This window comes from Sus scrofa, chromosome 9, assembly GCF_000003025.6.
Source record: "Sus scrofa isolate TJ Tabasco breed Duroc chromosome 9, Sscrofa11.1, whole genome shotgun sequence".
Taxonomy (NCBI): domain Eukaryota; kingdom Metazoa; phylum Chordata; class Mammalia; order Artiodactyla; family Suidae; genus Sus; species Sus scrofa.
In genome coordinates this window covers 129,326,156-129,346,485 of record NC_010451.4, presented here as the reverse complement: position 1 = coordinate 129,346,485, position 20,330 = coordinate 129,326,156, and the positions used below count along the sequence as shown (strand labels likewise).

General features: G+C 39.0%; 2 long non-coding RNA genes across 2 annotated transcripts; one reads left to right on the top strand and one right to left on the bottom strand.

The window, feature by feature from the left end:
- Window positions 265–10,570, bottom strand: LOC110262307. Its single transcript, XR_002347126.1, has 3 exons — window positions 10,310–10,570; window positions 2,019–2,111; window positions 265–540 (listed from the first exon to the last, which is right to left on the bottom strand). It is a non-coding gene; the product is annotated as an uncharacterized LOC110262307 (long non-coding RNA).
- Window positions 11,686–20,075, top strand: LOC110262306. Its single transcript, XR_002347125.1, has 3 exons — window positions 11,686–12,459; window positions 14,900–14,988; window positions 19,750–20,075. It is a non-coding gene; the product is annotated as an uncharacterized LOC110262306 (long non-coding RNA).

Below are 20,330 nucleotides of genomic sequence, written 5' to 3'. Positions count from 1 at the left end.
AAGACAGCAAGTCAGGCCCGCCGGCTTTTAAGGTTGCCCTGTGGCTCCGCACTGCCTGTGCAATGAGTTTCATCACCTAGCCTCCCATCCATGTCAAAGACCCACCATTCACCGAGAGCTGCTGGGCAGAAGACTTACCTAAACAAAGTCTGTCAAAACTTTCCAAGCGTTGGCCCCTTTGCCCCCCATTCCCAACTCTCATGACCCTTTCGACATGAATCATAGAAAACAAAATGAAAGAGGAGCCAAGAAAATCTACTTGTAACTTGTATTTCCCTTAGACTTTTTCTTACCTACTGTATCTAAAAATCAACCCCAAAAATGTGAGATTCTGAAACCGTACAGTATCTCTGGAAAATGACATGTGATGGATATGGATCCCACGTATAAATGAAGGGAAGCCAAAGGGGGAAATAAGATATTGAAAAGTGTTGGTAAAATATTACCTATTGTTTTTTTGTATGTCATGTCCCAAGACTTAAGCATCTTCCTAGTCCCCATCCGTTGAGGGATACAGAATAAGTAATTCAGTAAAACCGCCTAAAAAGGAAAAAGAACGAAGATGATGAAAATAGACTATAGCTAGTTATTTTCCTTGAAGCAATGAAATACTGTCAAATCAAATAGCCGATGGCTTGGTAAGCTAACAGCAGGTCACTAACCTTTTCCTCCCAAAGATCTTAGAGTAAAGGTCTAGAATTCAGGGAGATTTTAAAGGAAATTGGTCACGTCAGAAATATTTCATTGAAGGGGTTACTTGTCACGTAGACCAGTCTTTCTCATCTTTGACTGATATGAGAAGCAGAATCTAGTGTAGTTTTCAAAAAGCATAGATTGTAGACAGATTGAGCAAAATATCAAGGGGTAGGGTTCAGGCACATGTATTTGAAAATAAAAATCTTCAGACTGTGCCAGTGTATATCAAATGTTGAAAATCATTGAGGTAGTGACTGGGCCCATGTACAATTTCAGGGCTTTAAATAACAAGTCAGGTTTGATTGCTTGAACACATGGTTGACATTTCAGGTTACTTTTCCTAGTGACAGGAATAAGTCTGTGGGGGTTTTTTTGGTTTTGTTTTTGGTGAGGTTTTTTTTTTGTTTTGTTTTGTTTTTGGTTGTTGTCATCATTTTGCTTTTTAGGTCCGCACCCACAGTAAGTGGAAGTTCCCAGGCTAGGGGTCGAATCAGAGCTACAGCTGCTGGCCTGCTGGCCTACACCACAGCCACAGCAACTACAGATCCAAGCCACATCTGCAACCTACACCACAGCTCACGACAACACTGGATACCTAACCCAATGAGTGAGGCTGGGGCTCAGACCTTCATCCTCATGGATCCTAGTCAGGTTCATTACCACTGAGCCATGACGGGAACTCCCATAAGTCTGTGTTTTCACCTGGTTCCCCTTTATGGCATGACACTGGCTAGAGGCAGTAGAACTGGGACAGGAAAAGTTGGTTGTCCTCTAATTGCAGGTCATCTGCCCACTACTCCCTGAAATCACTGAACAAAGCAAGCGCAGCGTGCTTGCCTCATCCTTTAAGGCCTTTGGAGCTGGCGTAACTCTTATTATTAGAGGCAATGTTTATCAGTGTTTTTATTAAATATGAGAACTGAAATGAGGATATTTTTCTTAGACGGTGCATTATGTATATCCATTGAGTATTTTTATGTTGTAATCTGAAATCATTTTCAGGAAGTTCCTAATTCTTTAGTTTATGCGGTATAGACGACATATGTTTTCAAGGCAGTTATTCATCTGCCTTTTGCAAAGTCAGCCTCTCCCTTGGCTGGCGACGTCATAGAGTGAATAAAAACGAACAGGATAAAAATCCAATGGATTCATATTTAAAGTGGTGGATTTAATTAGATGCAATGTGTAGAAATATGGAATATATGCCCTATCAACCAGTCAAGAAGCATTTATCCCTAGACTATCATGCTAGACCCACCAGTCTAGATAGAAGGTGATATTAACTTTGTTCTTTACTTTAAAGAAGGGTGTATGCTCCTTACCTGGTTATTTCCTTCGTTCAGTGACTTAAGTCTCTCTAGTTCCTTCTTTTAAGTCCTTATTTGTCAACCTGTTGCACACATTGATATTCAGAGCTGTAAGAAAAAGTCCCAATTTGTTCATACTGTGATTTAATCTCGTACCCAAGCATTTAGATAAATGCATATGCCCAGAATCATACCATATTATACCTGTAAGACGTCTTAGAGAGTTCCTATTCTAAATTGTTCCATTACAAGTGAGAAAACTAAAGCACAGAGAGATGAGACAGTCAAATGGCCCAGCTTCAAACAGAAATCAAGTCTCTTGATTCCTGGTCCAATGTTTTTTCCATTAAATCATGCTGCTCTGATAGTTACTAATTAACAGTGTGTGGATTAATTAAAAATGGGAAATACTGACTCTTCACTAAGAAATCTGATCCACCAGCACACAACCAATCTGAGATGCGAGCAGAGGAAGAACTCACAAAGCAGTAATCCATCACGAGACAAAGACTGATCTGCAAAGTATATGAAGCAGAGAACTGTGGGGATGGTGAAAAGCCCAGCCAGCTAGGATTACCAACATGCAGAGGTGGAAATAACTCTAGATATAAATGCCCTCTTCAGTAAAATATTTAGACAGGAAGTTTATCATTTCCACACAGGGTAAGAGTATATCTGAACCAAAATACAAAAATTCATTTTCAGTAACAACACAAGGGGTCTCTTTCCTTGTTCAGTCTAATTCCATTAAAGTAATAGGCCCACAGTGTACTTTATATCACATCTGGTGTGTTGTCTGCCACTAGGAAATTATTTCTGAGATTTTTTTTCTTTTTTCTTTTTTTCTTTTTTTTAGGGCCACACCTGCAGCATATGGAAGTTCCCAGGCTGGGGTCTAATCAGAGCTACAGCTGCCGGCCTCCACCACAGCCACAGCAACGCCAGATCCAAGCCTTGTGTGCAAGCCACACCACAGCTCATGGCAACGCTGGATCCTTAACCCACTGAGCAAGGCCAGGGACTGAACCCGCAACCTCATGGTTCTTAGATTCATTTCCATTGTGCCACGACGAGAACTCCCCTTTCTGAGATTTTTAAATGTCAAATAAGACTTGTAAACTTCAAAATAATTTATTAAGAATGGAAAATTATGTTAGCAATGATTTACTTGATTTACTTAAGGAGTCAATGATTTACTTCAAATTTAAATTTTATATTTATCAAAGTTATACATACATCATAGAATATTTTGAATAGTTCAAAGCTTTATTAAAAAAAAAAAAAAGAGTCCCCTGACCCTAGAACTGCTATCCAGAGGCAACCACTCTCAATTGTTTTAGTTAATACATGTTAATATCATCTTTAATAATGTGTTTACTTGTACATCATGGGTTTTCAAGATTAGGCATAAACGATTGCTCCCTCACCACAAAAATTCATAACTTGGCTTTTTTTCAACAATGTTGCACCCATCACTATTCCCCCAAAATGGTTACATCTTAACATTTGACTAATTTATATTCACTATTTATCCTATGTTTACCCTAATCATAGCTGAGCTATTTTATTAAATAGTTTTTTCTCACATTTTAACATCTCTGAAATATGGATATGTCTTTCATTTATGGTTAGCCAGACAGTTATGGCAGTAGGGTTGTTATTGCATATCCACAATTTGGTCAAAGCTATTAATAAAATCATCACTTCAGCTGAGTTTGTACATGATAGACACTACATGTGCTGAGTTTAAACTGCCATACACAATATCTTCAAAAAGATTACACTATGAATTAATATTGAAAGAAAATGTTATTGCATTCATAAAAAGGCAAAAAAAAAACCCCAGAGTAGTGGAGCATAAATTTATTAGTAATAAAGCCAGTATTTGTCATTGGAGGCATGACAGCAATTCAGTATTTTCTTGCAGAACATAACCAAGTACTTTGTATAGATCTAAGAAAAAATGATACCTACGACTAGAGAAGATATCTTATGCTGGTTGATAAGAATATGGAAAGGTACCTTATCATAGCAACGTAACTGAAGACAGGGAAATATACTAAATATCTCAGTACAGAAAGAAATTTCAAAGCAACAAGAGACTAATGTCATTGATTCACACATCACACAAGACTAACATTAAGTAATTGTGTCATTTGGTTGCAGAGATTTTTCTTTCTTAGTAGTCTAAAATATTGGGAACTTTTATAATTGATAGCATCTTAGACTCAGTAAAGTATGGAATATAATATATTAGGATTCTATTTACTTTTCTGAACATTTTGTTTTCCTAGGACTATTTGACTTTTTCATCTGTATGTTTTCTAAATGCTTATCACATTTAGGTTCATCTGCAAATTATTTTCCAAAAGTATAAATCTCTGAAAGAAAGCAAGATCAGGAATATTCCCAGTTTCATCTGATTCATTCCATTCTGAACTGGGTGCTCTAATGTCTATTGCACAGCTGATGTCCTATGATCCTCCATCACTAGCATCCTAGGAAACTTCTTTCTGCTTTTGTATGTGTCCTAGTACCATATCATTCCTCTTGACTTATTTCTTTATTTTGGTATACAGTATCCCATAGTGAGTTCTGGGAAAAGGATTCCTAGAAATCATATTTTTTGAGAAGTTGTATGTCAGAAAATATCTTTACTCTGAATGATAGTTTGGCAGGATATAAAATTCCAGGTTGGAAATCATTTACCCTCAGAATTACATTATTCCATTCTCTGCTAACTTACAGTGTTGTTATTGCTAACTCAAGTGCTATTAGAACATTCTATGTGTGTGATTCGGTCCCCACCTTTCGCTCCCTCTGGAAGCTTTATGATTTTCTCTTTGTTTCCAGTGCAGTAAGACTTTATGGTGATCTCTCATGAGGTAGATAGATCTATTTTTATCCATTATGCTAGGCTCTTGGTGGATTCACTCAATCAGTAATAGGGAATTTTCATGAATCATTTCTCTGGTGACTTCTATTCCTTATGTTTGTGTATTTTCTCTTTTTGGAACCCCTATTATTTAAATATAGGAATTCCTAGACTGATATTCTAAATTAAATTTTTTTCTATGTTTTATTTTTGTCGAATTATTTTACTAATTGGATATTTCCACTCTTTTAACTTTCTCCTTTATTTTTATTGCTGCAATCATATTTTTAATTTTAAGAATTCCTTTATAGTTTCTGAATGTTCTTTTCATAGCATCATGTTCATGTTTCTTAGATATAATAACCTATTTCTTTGTGATGATCATTGTACAACTATAAATGTAATAAAGTTCATTGAGTAATTTAAAAAACATATTTCTGATGCTAGTTTTTCTCCTCACAGTTTTCTTCTCTACACGTGGTCTCTATTATCTCAAAACTTCTTTTTTGGTTATTTGTTCTGTCTTTCCTATTAGAGCTTGTCCTTAAATGTGTGGTAATCTGCTCATATTTTAAAATGGATAACTAGGAGTTCCCGTCGTGGCGCAGTGGTTAACGAATCCGACTAGGAACCATGAGGTCGTGGGTTCGGTCCCTGCCCTTGCTCAGTGGGTTAACGATCCGGCGTTGCCGTGAGCTGTGGTGTGGGTTGCAGACGCGGCTCGGATCCCGCGTTGCTGTGGCTCTGGCGTAGGCCGGTGGCTACAGCTCCGATTCAACCCCTAGGCCCTGGGAACCTCCATATGCCGCGGAAGCGGCCCAAGAGATAGCAACAACAACAAAAGACAAAAAAAAAAAAAAAAAAAATGGATAACTAAAAGTGCTCATTGGAAGTTGTAAGGGAGTGAGGCTTCGTGAATGATGAATTTCACTCTAAGATAATTTTGCTTGGTCTTTTCACTACTGGATGCTTGGCTGTCAGTACCTTTTTTTTTTTTTTTTTTTTTTTTTTTTGTCTTTTTAGGGCTGCACCTGTGGCATATGAAAGTTCCCAGGTTAGGGTTCAAATCGGATCTGCAGCTGCCACAGCCACAGCAACATCATATCCAAGCTGCATCTGTGACCTACACTGCAGCTCACGACAACACCAGATCCTTAACCCACTGAGCCAGGCCAAGGATCAAATCTGCGTCCTCATGGATATTAGTCAGATTCGTTACTGCTGAGCCACAATGGAAACTCCTTGTCTATCAGTACTTTTAAGTTTATGCTCTTGGGCTAGTCAGATTGCTCAGAGAAGGGACCTCTGATCTCCTGCCTGGCTTCTGGCATTTTGGAAGCTTTGCTGAGAGGATAAAGTTGAGATTCTTCCCTTTTTTATGATCACTTTAACCATCCTGTTTTTAGAGGCTGCTCCTGCTCTCAGCTGTGCAGGTGTTCTCCAGTCCAGAGGTCCTCTTTTCACCTTCCAGAAAATAAATTGCTTCCCTTCATGTTGTGGGGTGGAGGAATGGAGAAAGGGGCAGTGGTGAGAATACTGATCTGGGGCCTCTCTGATTCTTTAACAGCCTTGTTTTCAGCCCCATCAATATCTTCACTTTCAAAGACACCTCAGACTGCCAGCTTCTGAGCCTTCTGCAGTTTAGAGATTCAAATCAGGTGGCTTCTGTGCTTTTCCTACTGCAAGCTTTCAGTTTTCACAGTCTGGTACGTATTCATTGTCTCTCCTACTTCCAACACTTTGTTGTTGTTATCTGTCCACATATTCTCTTTTTCCTTGATGATTTATGCCCTAAAACCTTTACTTTCACTTTAGTATGATTTTAGGAGGAAGCTGTTGTAGCCACGTATGTTCAATCCATTAATTTGAATTTGTTGAATCCGCGTCTCTCCCACTGAACAGTGACATAAATACATCTTTCTCTGAATCACCTACATAATGAAACTTGTAGGTGTTTCGAAATAAGCTTCTATCATAAAAATTTGTTAAACCACATCAGTGACAGAGAAGTGCTCACATAAAAATGGTGTTTGTGCATGTGTTGCTGTATAGCTGCTCTGGTAACGGGGGGAAACAGACATTCTCCAGAGAGGCAACAAGACATTAACTGCTTACATTGACTAGTAGGTGAGGAGAAATAGGAATTCCTATCATGGCTCAGTGGTAACAAACCCGACTAGTATCCTCGAGGTCACGGGTTCGATCCCTTGCCTCACTCAATGGGTTAAGGGTCTGGTGTTGCTGTGAGCTGCGGTGTAGGTCACAGACATGGCTTGGATCTGATGTTGCTGTGGCTGTGGTGTAGGCCAGCAGCTGCAGCTCTGATTTGACCCTTAGCCTGGGAACTTCCATATGCAGTGAGTGTAGCCCTAAAAAGACAGGACAAAAAAAAAAAAAAAAGATGAGGTAAAGTAAAAGATTTTCCTCCTGTCCGTGTCTCCTGAGTTTCAGTTAAATTTTTTTCATTAACTCGACATAGCTAGTTTTCTGTCACTACCAAACGGAGAAGGGCCCTGAGCAAGAGAAATAGAATCCAGATTAGGAAGCTGAGTCTAAACCATAAATTGGAACGAGTGTCAGTTGAGTTTTGATCACCTGGATGATTCAGGCCCATAGATTTTCTGATGACTGCTTCCCCAACAACGTGCCCGTCCAGCCCTCCTGTGGAGCAGCCACATGCTTCCAAGGACATTGACCCCGCTGTCATCTCCAAAGATATAAGCAAGTCGAGGGAATCCGATCCTTGGGTCACTGAGTGACCCAGACCTTAAAACCATCAGCACATGGCCTTCTACTGGCCACAAGGATTGGCACTAAACTCAGATCACTTGCCTGATAAATGAAGAAGGCATTCCTTCTCCTTGGGCATTTTCAAGAAAGCAAATAGCCTGGCTATTTTGGCAGCCTCTCTAGGCCTGCCAAGAGAGCCAACTTTGGACTAAAGACAACACAGTGGATGGCTTAGATGACAGAGCAGAGAGATGACAAAAACAAAACAAAACAAAACAAAAAACCCATTAGATTCTTGATAAACCCAGAAGCCTGACTAGGTCCATATTTTCTATTATAGATGGGTCAATAAATTCTCTTATTTTTAAAGTTGGGTTAATTTGGTCTTATCTTTACTGACAAATCTTATATGCTTATATCTTCTAAATTGCCTAAGCACCATTACAGAGTTCCGTATGAAAAACAATGCTCCTGAACTTGTCCACTTTTACCCAGTTAACTACAGAATAGTGTTAAAAGGGTTCTGACACTAAAATTTACATCTGAATGGAATGCACTTATGGCATGGGCTTATCTGCAGTAGAGAAGACCCCTTACCTTCAAAAAGTGTCATTACTAGATGAAACAACAAATATATTTACATAGCTTTATCTCTGCCTGGAAATTTGCCTTTCCATCTCTCTCCCTCTCCCTCTCTCCCCTTGATTATAGTAGTCTGCCTGGGCAAAAATTTTAAAAGCCGTTTACCACCTCACCAAAATGAGAACTGTCAAGTCCCAGGCATAGACATTAAGGAAACAATAACCATATTCCAACCAAATATTTTATTTAAATTCAGAAGATAAATACAGATGAAGATTACCTAGAGAATTACTTGAAAGCATTTTTGAACTTTATTGTCCTAAAGAGTGATATAATATTGATTAAATAACATGAGGATAAAGCAGCTCAAATTGTAGCTGTCCTAGTGTCTGAATAATGCAGACATTTATAGAAACTCAGACCAGATAATGGAGGAAAATTAATACACTTTGCAAATTTAATTACTTGATGATTATCTTCAGTTATTTAGGTAACTGTCAACTTTCTCTTTTATTTTGTGCAGTGTAATAATTTGCTAAACAAAAGGAGAAATATAGCAAGTATAAATACATACAACAGAATAATTCCAAGGGTACAGTCCTTAATCACCTTCTCTTGTCTATCTGCACTCACTGTCTCAGCCATCCTATCCAGGCAGGCTCATGGCCTCAAATACCTTCTGTACACAAATTATGGCCAGTTTTATTTTCATTTTATTAAAGTTTAGTTGATGTGCAATGTCATGTACAGCAAAGGGATTCAGTTATACACACACACAGACACACACACACATATATTCTTTTCCATTATGGTTTATCACAAGATATTGGGCATAGTTCCCTGTGCTACCCAGTAGGACCTTGTTGTTTATCTATCCTATTTATAATAGTTTGCATCTGTTGGAGTTCCTCTCGTGGCGCAGTGGTTAAGGAATCCGACTAGGAACCAGGAGGTTGCAGGTTCGATCCCTGGCCTTGCTCAGTGGGTTAACGATCCGGCGTTGCCTTGAGCTGTGGTGTAGGTTGCAGATGTGGCTCTGATCCCACATTGCTATGGCTCTGGTGTAGGCTGGTGGCTACAGCTCCGATTGGACCCCTAGCCTTGGAACCTCCATATGCCGTGGGAGCAGCCCAAGAAATAGCAAAAAGACAAAAAAAAAAAATAGTTTGCATCTGCTAACCCAAACTCCCAATCCATCCCTCTCCCACCCCTCCTGCCCCTTAACAACCATAAGTCTGTTCTCTATGTCTGTGAATCTGTTTCTGTTTCACAAATGTTTATTTGTGTTGTATTTTAGATTCCACATATAAATGATATCATGTGATATTTGTCTTCCTCTGTCTGACTTCACTTATGATAATCTCTAGGTCCATCCACGTTGCTGCAAATGGCATTGTTTCTTTCTTTATTATGGCAGAGTAATATTTCATATATAGGAATACACTCACACACACACTCCCCACATCTCTATCCATTCATCTGCAACTATGACCAGTTTTAAATTTCCAACCCCGACTTCTCTATAATCTCATAACTTCTATCTCCAACCCCCTTTCTGACATCTCTCTCTAGATGTCTAACAGTTTAAACTCAGCTTGTCCAAAACTCAGCTCTTGGTCTTTCCCTTCCAAATCTGTTTGACTTCCTCATCCCTACCTCCGTGGAAGACAACTTCATTTTTCTGGTTCTCAGGACGAAACACTGAGTCACCCTGACTCATCTCCTTCTCTCAAACACGGCATCTAATTTATCAGTAAATCTTTCCTGTTGGCTCTACCATCAAAACGTACCTAGAATCTGATCACGTCTCTCCACTGCCGATTCTGTAAGCCTAGGTGGAGTCACTGTCACGTCTTGCTTGGACCTTTGCAGTAGCCTCCTAACTGGGGACCCTGCCCCCACATCGGTCTCCTTATGAGACAGATTCTTTTAAATATGAAGTCATATCCCATCACTTCTCTGCTCAAAATCATCCATGGCTTCCTATTGTTACTTAACATGGAAACCAGCAACTTCATGCTGACCTCTGCGAAGGGCCCTCTGTCTCCTCTCTGACTTCATATCCGTCTACACATTCCTTCTTGATCACTCAGCTCCAGCCACACCAGACATCCCTCACCTTCGACGATCGTTCTTCCCTGTTCCTTCCAGATCATCACGAGGTCAGATCTGAATGAAACCACCCTGGGGATCCAACCCTCTTCTCTGTAACCACCTGTTTCAGTTTCCTGTCACACGGTTTTGTTTTTCTACTTTTCCTTGGCAACGATCATTTCCCAGCCTTCTCTGTACTATATTTAGTTATCATATTTATTGTCTCTCTGTCTCACCAGAAGCTAAGCGCCATGCATTTGGAGATCTTGGTTTGTCCGTGTGTGTATCTCAAAACACATCCATCAGTGCCCAGGATGTGGTAAACATTCCATACATAATTCCTCAATAAATAAATGGGAAAGGTAGACTACTATGCATGCCTTACTTGTGGATGACAAAAACAGAGTAATTCTGGACTGAAATTAGTCCTTTTTTAGTTTTATAAAGGGCTTTACAATTTTCTTTATTTTCCATTAGTTGGAAAGGCGAATATATTTTTAAAATACAGACTAATGCATGTAATACCTAGTACTAATAGAAATACACTAATAAATAAGCTTTAGGAGTTCCCTGGTGACCTCGTGGTTAAGAATCCAGCACTGTGTCACTGCTGTGGCTTGGGTTCAGTCCCCAGCCTGGGAACTTCTCCATGCTGTGGGCATGACCAATAAATAATAAATAACAGTAACAATAAGTAAATAAGTTTTAGCATCTCATACACTCACACATAACACACATCTACAGATTTCAAAGCTTGCTCCTGGGTTCCAGCCCCAGCACACTTCCTACATTTGTTTAACTTGGGGCGGTTTAGGCAGATACACTGGCTATATACTTAGCTGGCTCTTATCTTGAGATGAAGTCAATTTCTCCTCTAATTTTCACTCTCCAAATTCTAAACCAGTTTTTAAAACAGTGTAATGAACATCCTATACCATCATTTTTAACATTTTGCCACATTTGCTTTCTCCCTTTCTCACATATATTTTAATTTTTTTCTGAACCATTAGATAGCAATTTGTTGATTTCCTAACATTTCACCCTAAATCCTTGAGCATCACTTAAGAATAAGGACATACTCCTATATCACCACAATAAATGAGTCACATTCGAGGAATTTAACATTAATATAATATGATGACTCAATATAGTTCATATTGAAATTCTTCAATTTCCCAATGTTTGCAGCCTTTTTTTATATTTAGGATATAGCCATAGACTATGTATTATTTTTCCTTGCTGTATCTCTTAAATAGTTTCTCCTCCCTTGCTCTTCCCCTGCCCCCTGGCTTTTTCCCCCTTCCCCCTCGCTCTTCCCCCTCCCCTCTCTCCGTCCTTCTCCTCCTTCTTCTCCTTTTTTGTCTGTTGTGTCATTGACATTTTGAATTTTCCAGCCCAATCATTGTCTCATTATTAGATTCAGGCTAAAGATTTTCACCAAAACTTTCCCCTTAAAATTAGGCTTTTGCCACATTAATAGCTATAAAATTGGCAGTGCAATGAAGCAGTTTCAAGCCTAGTCCACAGCTAGACACACCGGAGTTTAAATCCAGCTCTACTACTCATGTACTGTGAGGAATATTTAGTAGTTTTTGGCCTCAGCTCCCCAATTTATTAAATGGAGATAACTACAACTCATCTCACAGGACTGTTATGCAGATTAAGCCGGTTAGTGTATGGGAAGCACTTCAGTAGTACCTGGCATTTGGCAAATGCTCTGTGTTAACGCTACAGTTTTCAAATAACCTTGACAGATTTCTGTCCAGTGGCTGGTTCAGGGGGTGGGGGGAAGGGGCACAGGCTAACTATGAAAGGCCTAGCTGAGAATGCAATAAAGTCCCATTATTGTTTTTGGAAGTTCAGAGTGTTTCCCCTCATCCCCCCTCTTGACAGATGGCATCGATTAGAGACTGAAAAGAAGAGTAGGGGTGGCACCTGCGCGCAATCCACGGGAAAGGTTCAGAGATGAGCTGTCTTGATCTGACTCGCCTCTAGAGGGCGGCAGAGGTCCTAGCGGCTCTGGGCTCCAGGAGAGGGAACCCTCCCCAGCGAGCGAGGGGCTCCATAAAGCGGGTAGGAGGTGGGCTTTACTCAGCGGAGGGAAGAGGTGTGCGATTCTTTTTTGGGAGATGAAGCAAATGACCACAAGGAATACCGACGTACAACATCGTTTTGGTAAGAAAGCTAATCTGAGGTTTCACTGTTTCTGAAAACTAAATATATCACATCGGTGTGCGCTTCTCATCCAAACTATGGTAACGTGAAACTCACTGGATCTGGTTCCAGCGATTTAATTCTTAGCAAGAAGCTGAGTGTTGAGAGTGACTCTGATGTAACTGCTGCCAGTGCCAGCTCCCCATGGGCAGGGAATACCATCCTCTCCAAGCAGAACAGAGAGCTCATCTGGGCGGCTGCCACCTCCTCCTCTTCACTTTCCAAACGCGTACCAAGGCTTTCTACTTCTCAGCGACCCTTAAGACCTTTTGGTAAATCTCTCGTTAACACTCAGGATTCATGTTTTCTCCTAGAGCTTAGCTATCACCAAGTGTTGAAATAGAGGTCTCCGAAAGTTTGTTCAGCACATTCACAAATAAAGTACAAATAATTATCAGGAACATTGTTAGCACCTGTGCAACATTTCAGTCCAGGGCAGAGGGTAAGGTCATAGATTCTGAAAGCAGATAACCTGGGCATGAATCCCGCCTCTGCAGCTAACGAGCCATGGGGTCTTGAACAAGTTCCTTTCTCTGGACCTCAGTTTCCTCTTCTGCAAAATGGGGGTATTGGCAGTACCTACCTCATAGCATTGTTAGGAGAATTTAAGGCGTTCCTATGTGTGAGACTCTTTGAATGGTCCTTTGCATAGAGGTGTTAGCTTTCATTGTCTAGGGTCTCAGAATCTTGGGCGAGCATTCAAGTCTTTCCCTCCTCAACAATCATGGTGGCGCAGCAGAGACTAGGATGCAGGGCACCCACAGAACGTTAGCAGCTGCAACAACAACAACAAAAGGACTATTTCCCTCTTCACCCAAAACACTCAGGAAGAAACAATGTCTGCATCCTCTAAGCCTTCCCCTTTAAGTGCCCTTGCTCAGCCGGTCTCTTATAACTCTGCCTCATCTTCTCTAGATCAGCAAGTTTTGGCTGATTTTCTTGATGCAGGTTGGGTTGTTTCTCTCTTGAGCACCTGCTCGAGCACAGCTGTTCTCAGTGTCTTGAGATGACCTAATTGGTTACCCACCTCTATGCACCAGCTTTTCCTCTTTAACGAAATGGAAAGAGACAGTACTAATACATACTCCACATTTTATTTAATTAATTAATTTATCTATTTAGTTTGCTTTTTAGGGCCACACCCACAGAATATGGAGGTTCCCAGGCTAGGGGTCAAATCGGAGCTACTGCCGGTCTATGCCACAGCCACAGCAACACAGGATCTGAGCCTCATCTGTGACCTACACCACAGGTCATGGCAATGCCAGATGCTCAACCCACTGAGGGAGGCCAGGGATTGAACCCACAGCTTCATGGTTCCTGGTCAGATTCGTTTCCACCAAGCCAAGATGGGAACGCCTTCTTTTTTGTCTTTGGTTTTTTTGGTTTTTGTTTTTCATACTCCACATTTTAAAACAGAAAAAGAATTTCTTTAGCAAAAATAAAGTGAACTCCTTTAAAAGTTTTTTTAAAAATGAATATTCAGAAAACAGATGTTGTTATACCAAAACAAAACGAAACAAAACAAAAAAATCACTTTGGTGATTTGGAGAGGAAAACAAACTGTTGAAAGAATGGGAGATTAAGAGGATGATGAATATATAGAAAATCAGATCAGCATTTTAAAACTGATATTATCTTATGTAAAAACAGGATCTGTGTGAATACATCTTGTTAAGAAGGACTTGTGGAATCACTGAGAACTGGACAGCTTCAACTGGTTAGAGTGGCTCGGGAGCAGTACGTTTGAAGTATACCAATTGCCTAGTTTTTTAGTCTGTTCTGTGATCTTACCTTCGGTTTGAGGGCTTGGGTATCTGAAGCTTAGTTCAACAAATCATTAGTGATTGCTCCTCAGACATACTTGCAGCATTTTTAGAAACCCAATGAAATAAAAATAGTTTATGCTACACAGTCCATTGTGAAAACTGTGGAAAATTTTGTGATAGCGTGTCACACTGTCAAGATAGGATCGTTCTAATCCCATCCATTGAGGTTTGAGCACATAGCATTTGGGAATCCAAATGCTGAGTTTCAAATCCCAGATGTGCCACTTACAAGCTTCGAGATCTTGGGCTAGACTCAGTGGTTTCAACTGATACGTAGAGATAATAGCACAGACATACCTTCTTTTATTGTTCTTTGTTTTGTTGAGCTTTGCAGATACTGTATTTTTTTTTTTCCAAATCGAAGGTTTGTGACAATCCTGCATCAAGCAAGTCTATTGGCACCATTTTCTAAACAGTACCATGGTTTACTTAAGGTCTGTACATTGTCTTTTTAGACATAATGCTACAGCACACATAAAAGACTACAGTAGAGGGTGAAAATAACTTTTATGTGCACTGGAAATCAAAAGATTTGTGTGGCTCACTTTATTGCTATATTTGCTTTATTGCAGTGGCCTGGAATCGAACCTGTAACATCTCCGAGGTACCTCTGTATCTACCTGGAGCAGACAACGCAGGCGTTTCTGACCCGTCAACTTGGGTAAGCCCCTGATGTATGCTCATCTTTCGGGCTTCCCTCTCCACTCCCCATTCCTAGCCATGCTCCCTTTCCTCACCTGCACCCCAGAGTTGCCCCTGAAGGATTTTGATGCATCCTTACTTGGCTCAGCCCCCCTTTCCTGTCCTCCTTCCCCGCCCCCGCTCCACACGGGTCTCTTCTAGGGCCACCTCAGGGATAAATCCCTTGCATTTGAACCTCAGTATCATCTTCTGGGCACCTAGTGTTTCACGTTGAACCCTTGCAGAATTTTGGAAGCATCGATGAAAATAACACACCTAACACACCTAATGCATCTAAAACGGTGTCTGGCAGATAGTAAGTGCTGTACAAGTCTTAGCTATTGTTCTTTTCTGAGGTTGGACCTCTAGTACCAAGGAGAACTGAGGGAGCCACACAAGGACTTCAAACAAACCCACAGCCACAAACACACAAGCTCTTGAGAAATGTTGAGGGAATGGAATCATTCACATAACTGCTTTCATTTGCATCGCTGGTTGCACCCTTGGCCTTAATTACAAGGGAATAAGTACTTCTGGCTGAGTTGTAATATAAAGAGGCTGCCACTGTGTGCTCCCATGAGACCCACCACAGGCATTCAATTTAGTTAATAAGTATGGATACTGAAGACTTGAACGTTCTCTCTCCCATGTGCTAGTTTTTTTTCTTTATAAGTGAAAAGTCTTTGGTTCGTCCTTTAACTGGGTTTCATGGAGTAGTTTCAAGGTTGCTTGTTTGAAGGTAAGCAGCAGGAGTCTTAAGAACTTAATTTTAAGAAATTCAAAGAGCAAAGAATTCACTTTGTTCTTTGAGTTTCTTAAACCTATATTTCATATCCTTTCATAATAATTTGTCTTTTATGGATAAAATATACACAAATCACTTAGGAAAAAAGGCATCTGAAATGACCTTGGGCGACCAAGTTCTTATGTTTTGAAATGGCAGGCGCAGGGTATATTATTAAGATTTCTATATGGTAGCATTTCTAGCACAGCTCAGAAAGAGCATTTACCATTTCTTTATTATTCAGTTCAAATATAAGGGCAAAGAAAGTTACTCATAGGATTTCTTTTTTTTTTAATGGTTTTCATTTATCAGCTCCTAGGAGGAAAAAAAAAAAAAAAAAAACTGATATAGGCAAAATCCCAACATGATAAAACCAGAACTAAAGTCAGAGTTGCTGGGGGGGAACCTCTAAGTGAATTATTATGATCCTAGGTCCTACAAAAATTATTCTTCTCTGGTTCTCTCATCTGACCCCACTACAGACTGGCTTTTGTCCACTTCACAGCACTTGAGCCATTAATGATCTCCTCCAGGACAAATGGAATGTTCTCTCGTCTACCTTTATTCACTTTAATCTATTTGTTGCCTTTGTTCAACTCAGCCACTATCTTCCTCCTCCTCCATAAGCCTCTCTTCTCCTAATTTTGTCTGATCCTTTAGTATTTCCTTTCTTTTCAATTTTATTATATATTTTAAAAATAAAAATGAAAACGACAATTAGAGGTAAGGGGAAAAAAAGCACCCCAACCCAAACACTGTTATTTCACTGGATGCCTCTACCTTCCCCGTTTTTTTTTTTTCTTATTGGTTTTCACATATTAGGAAGAGGATTTTGTATCCTTTTTCTCTTAAATGTTTTATTTTAATCATTTTACATGTTGCCTTATGATCTCCATAACCTCTACCTTTAATTTCCTTCAAATAATTTCTTCCCTCTCTTGGACTTACTCCTCTCCCTCACAGATCTGCTGATAAACCAAACTGCCTGTATATCCCACATTCTCCTTTTACATTTAAGTATGCTTTTGTTCTAATGATATGAATGCTATTAAGAAAACAAAATAGAAGTTCCTGCTGTGGTGCAGTGGGTTAAGAATCCGACTGCAGTAGCTCAGGTTGCTGCAGAAGCACCAGGTTTGACCCCCAACCCAGCACAGTAGGTTAAAGGATCCAGTATTGCCATGGCTGTGGCATAGGTCACAGCTGCGCCTCAAATTCAGCCCCTGACCTGGGAACTTCTGTATGCTGTGGGTGTGGCCATACTAAAAAAGAAGAAAAGAAAAAGAAAACAAAACTCCACTATCCCACTTAGTTATTCATACCAAAATACTATTTACTCTAAAAGATAATCTGGCAGTTTACATTAAGGATGCATTGTTTTGAAATGCCCAGAATATATCTTTCCCCTAAATAATTCCTCCAATTTTTTCAGAGTTCCTAGGAAAGTGACTCATAGGTACAGGCACTTAGTAGTTTTCAGCAAGATACTAGCTTAGCATTTTCCAAATTCTGCTCCAGATAAAATTAGTGAAATACAAGTAGATGTTCTATTTTAAAAAGGCGGAGGGGGTTGGAAGGATTTCCATTACTAAAAAGAAAAGTTGGAAAGCCTTAAATTAAAAAAAAAAAATTAAAAGGTTTCTTTCCTGTAAGAATTTTCAGAGCCTTTAACATATTAATCCCAGCACCTAGCACAGTTGGTAGGTGCACAATAACTATTTGCTTAATACATGACTGCGCATCGTGAATCTCCAGGAAATAATACTACATGTAACATTTCCCCTAAAGAAAAGCGGCTTATTTATTAGAGATATTTAAACAACTATTTAAAAGATTATTTCTTGCAGCATCGTTGAGTAATTAAAAGCTCTAAACAATCCTAACATCCATCAAGGTGGATTGAATGAATTCTGGTTGCAATAAAAGGTTAATATTTATTGACATTAAAAGATGTCAGTGACATGTGAGAAAAAGTGGATTCTAGAATATTGAAATTTTGTATGCTATCTGTGTAAGTTGACAGGTAGATATTAGTTACATATAGTATAAATTATATATAAATTATATCTATATGATAGAGAGATGAGGATATATACCAAAAAGTTTATAGTAATTATTTTTAGTTGGTGCCATTATATATAATTTGCACTTTGTATTTTATATATTTTATTATTGCTTATTATTGTTTGTGCAAGGAATATGTCTTAGAAAAAGCAATAAAGCTATTTCGGTATTTAAATAATAAAGAAATATAAGCATTGAGTAGAATTACACAGCACTTGGTGACCATCAGTATAAAACTGCAAATAATAAACCAGTCTTATAGAAAGCATTTCCAAGGGGAACACTTTCACCACAAAATTGTTTTAAAATAGTCTATCTTGCTAATAGCAGCCATAACAAAATTCATGTTAAAACTCATACATTATAATCTGTTTATTTCCATAAATCCCCATTCCTGTTGTGATAATTTGCATATCTAAAGAACAACTTGAATTTCAGTGAGCATCTTGGGAGCAGAAGACTACCTGGGGCCAGGATTGGATTGGCTCTCTCCTTGTTAACTGTCACTGTGAACAGGATATGTAACAACTTGAGCTTCACTTTCCTCAACTCTAGGATAAAGTCTAGGGACCAGATGATATGTAGGATCCTTTATCCAAAATCTGATGATTTTATCTAAGACATCTCATCTTAGCCAGAACGAGTTTTTTGAAAAGTACGTGAAATGCAGGAAGTGCTATGCAAGGGTTTAAATTATTTTTCTATCCTCTTCACAGATGGTAACTGTTATAGTCAATAACCAAATAAATACATACATATATTTTTATATCGGTTCCATGCAATGTATCAAAAGTCATAAATTTGTGTAGAGTTTACCCAGCAATTTTACTTTTAGGATTTGTGTTAATGAATTATTCAAGAATGTATAGGATCGTGTAACTTGACACAGATGCTTATTTCAACATTATAATAGAAAAAAAAAAGGACATCAACAGTATCCAACAAGGAACTAGTTAAATATATTACTGTTCATTTACAAAACATCACAATACCAAGTCATTAAAATGATGTAGAAAAATATTTGTCATGGAAAGAGATGTACAAAATGTTAAGCGGAAGAAGCAGGTTATAAAATGATATTTTCAATATGATGTCATATTTGTTGTAATATATTTATATGTACTTAAAGGTATGGAGGATCTGCAGCAAAAATTTTACCTGGCAATCCCTGGGCTTAAATGTGTTTTCTAAACTTTACGAAGTTAATACACATTGCTTATAGACCTATATAATCAGTGGACCTAGAGACATTTTTTTCTATGGTTTGTTTCCGTTAGCAGCATGTTAAATAATGCATTTTTTTTTACTTAAGTGTTTATGATCTTACTTGAAGAGGACGGCAGGGTAGTTGATGAATTTGAAAAACAATGGCAATGCACAGGAGATTTTCTGTTGGGGGGCCTGTCAGCCTAATTATCTATAAGATATATGGGTAATTTCAAAGATGCTGGAAGTTACCTATCTCTCCTATTACCAATTTCAATTTTTGTTTTTTACAGTTCTTAAATGGCTCAACACTCTCTACATTGCATATTATTCATTCATCCAACAAATACTTATTGAGCACCCACCTTGTGGCAGGCACTGCCTGGACAATAGCAATGGACAGAACAGACCACATTCCTTGCCCACGTGAGGCTTACACTTTAAATAGATTTTCGTATCTAATCATATATCATGTTTCCCCTTCTAGGCTCTAAGTCCCTGGAAGACAAGATCTGGGTCTAATTTGATTGCTCAATAGCACCCAGGAGAGTGCTTTGCACTGTCATTTCAGTAAATGCGTGAATAAGGAAAACATGCCTCGGCCGTTGGTGTGTTTATCTTTTGACCTTGAGAGCCACACTTAGTAATCATTTTCCCTTTCTTCCACGTAATCTATTCTTTTTTCAGTTTTCAAATTTTTTGATTTCAATTTGCACAATCCTGAAGATGAGAAAAGACAGAGCTTGTGGTAAAGGAAAACTAGCAGGGGATACAAGCAAAAAAAGAACATTGCATCTGCTGCATTCAAAGTGCTATATTTTAGAAATGTATCAGGGAAATAACTGGCTGAATGTTTAAATTTTTATTAAAAGTAACCCTTTCTAATGGCTGCTTGTTTAGACAAGAATTTTTTTTACCTGTGTGTATTTTCCAAAATCATTCAAAAAATTATTGGGGGGTGTTCCCATCCCCCAATTTATTACTAGTAATAATGAATCTGACTAGTATCCATGAGAATGTGGGTTTGATTGCTGGCCTTGCTCAGTGGGTTAAAGGATCCGGCGTTGCCGTGAGCTGTGGTGTAGGTCACATACACAGCTCAGATCCCCCATGACCGTGGCTGTGGTGTAGGCAGGCAGCTGCAGCTCCGATTTGACCCCTAGCCTGGGAATATCCATATGCCGCAAGTGTGGCCCTAAAAAACAAAAAAAAAAACAAGCAAAAAGAAAAAAAATTTTATTGGATTCTTAAATTTGCTGTATTTATTT